The sequence below is a fragment of the Acomys minous genome, assembly GCF_964271855.1.
Source record: "Acomys minous genome assembly, chromosome: 3".
NCBI lineage: Eukaryota > Metazoa > Chordata > Mammalia > Rodentia > Muridae > Acomys > Acomys minous.
Genome location: NC_140485.1, coordinates 64,443,462 through 64,445,572, shown reverse-complemented (window position 1 = coordinate 64,445,572; position 2,111 = coordinate 64,443,462). Strand labels below are relative to the sequence as shown.

The 2,111-nt window shown below is 43.5% G+C and overlaps 1 pseudogene across 1 annotated transcript; it reads right to left on the bottom strand.

The window, feature by feature from the left end:
* Positions 1-211: 211 nt before the first annotated feature.
* On the bottom strand, positions 212-947 carry LOC311595184 (prefoldin subunit 3-like; annotated as a pseudogene). Its single transcript has one exon. The product of its transcript is annotated as a prefoldin subunit 3-like (transcript).
* Between the last annotated feature and the right edge of the window lie 1,164 nt (positions 948-2,111).

Here is a 2,111-nt window from a genome sequence, read left to right as displayed (position 1 = left end):
AGTGAGAGTAACATCAATCAATATCAATAAAGAAAACGTAAACTGTGCTGGTGACCTCCGTAGCATTCCTCACAGTTTTCAGCCACTTCAGTTAAGAGTTGTCTTCTAACACATAAAATAAAACATAAGCAGCAGTACCTTGTAGGGAAATATGAAAAAAAAATACTGTTAATTCCATAAAATATTTGAAAGCAATTCTGTTTTCATAAATAAATAAAATGGTGTTTTTAAAGTTTTAATTATTCTTGCCATAAAAAAAAACTACTCAAAGTTACATCAATCTTTAAAGATAAACATTGCCTTATTTAACATGTTTGGAAACCTGAACTACATTTTCAATTGCCAGTGTTATGCTTTGCTCTTGGTAGAATTTTCTTTGTTATTTCTTTTTACATCCCAATTATAAACCCTGGCCATATTGACTTGTGTAAATTGATCTTTAAGAAAGTGAAGGCCTTCTTCAAGAGAATCAAGATTCTTTGTGGCAGTTGATGAATTCTTTTCCAACAATGCCTGAGCTTCATCAATACCATATTCAAGCATTACATTAGCCCCCAACCATAGGCACACTTTATCAGGAGGCACCGACGCTTTACAGTACAGGTTATCTGCCAGTAAGAATCTGGTCTCCATGGAATTGGTGGACTCTTTTTTTTCTTCTGCATGTATTTCAGAGCTTCCAAAGTCTGTTTAATGTCAGGAATCTGACCTTGCAGCCCTCTCCCCCGCCCCCCACCTTTATTTTGAGTAAGGTTGAGTTCCATAAACGTTTACTTCTGATGTGTTTCATCCAGCTTCTTTAACACTGTACCTGCAGTCTCAGTCCCAGGCTGCTTCAGGGAATACTCTACATCTTCCACAAACACTGCTTCTGGAATCCCTAGGTAAAGCTGCCGCTCATTTCCAGGAACAGTCTCTAAGCCACATCTGCTCTTAGCCACAGCCATTTTAAAAAAGGAAAAGAAGAACTTCTTATACTTCTGCTCAAGATGGCTTAATGACAAAGTGGGGCTATGACACGTTGTTTGGTGGGATGCTGAAGGTTCTGCATATCTGCTCAGCCAGATGTGATACTGTGTGTCAGGTGTGTGTGTGTGTGTGCACGTGCGTGCATGCATGCGCGGATGTGAATTTCAACTTGTTTTCTGTGTGTGTCAGGGTGTCTTGCTGGCCTGCAGCTTGCCAAGTAGGCTAGGCTGGCCGGCCAAGGAATTCTAGGAATCTTCTTGACATCTCTATCCCTTATCATTGGAGTTGCAGATGTGCTCCATTGTGCCTCGCTTTTTTTTTTTTTTAAGAAAGCAAGGACTGTGAAGGTGGAGCATAGGTCCTCAGGCTTATGCAGCGAGCCCTTTACTGACCAAGCTCTCTCTCTGGCTCCTTAAGAGCCTGATGTATGTTGAAAAGCTTTAAGTGTGGACACCATCAGCCTCGTCAGTAACCTAAGTCCGGCCTTCCTATACAAGAAGGAAGTGAGTGCAGTGATCCTGTGGCTTGGTAGTGGTATCAGGGCCAAGCCAAGCAGCGGCGGCCAGAGAGTCAGCGTGCTTAGTGACAACCCTGGCCTGTCACTCTGCAGCTTGTGCTGGTGGTGTGTATTTGCTGGCCAAGGACAGAGCCAACCATGAGGTCAAGTTTGAGTCATTCTTTTGAGATTGTTTCAAGGAGGAGATGGCCAGCTACATGGTAGGACAAGATGGTGAGAACAGAGAGACATCCTACCGAGTTCCTGGTTAACTGCACAGCTGTGTGGCTCCTCTCTCTCACCGCCCTGTGACGTCAGTGGTACAGTTCTGGTGGCTGGCAACCATTGTGTCTTGGTTTCCTTACCTTTCTCAGTACAGGCAGTTTAAATCTCAGCAAGGAGACACAGGCCTCTAATCCTAGCACTAGAGAAACCGGCACATCTCTGTGAGTTCGAGGCCAGCCTGATCTACATAGCCAGTTGGAGGCAAGCCACAGCTATATAGTGAGACCCTGGCACAGACAAACAAACAAACAAACAAACAAACCACCCTTCCTCCTCCACAAAAACAAAACAGAGCACACAAACAAAGGCCCACATATGTTAAAAAAGCAAGTAAGCAAGGAAGTTGCCTTACACCTTAAGA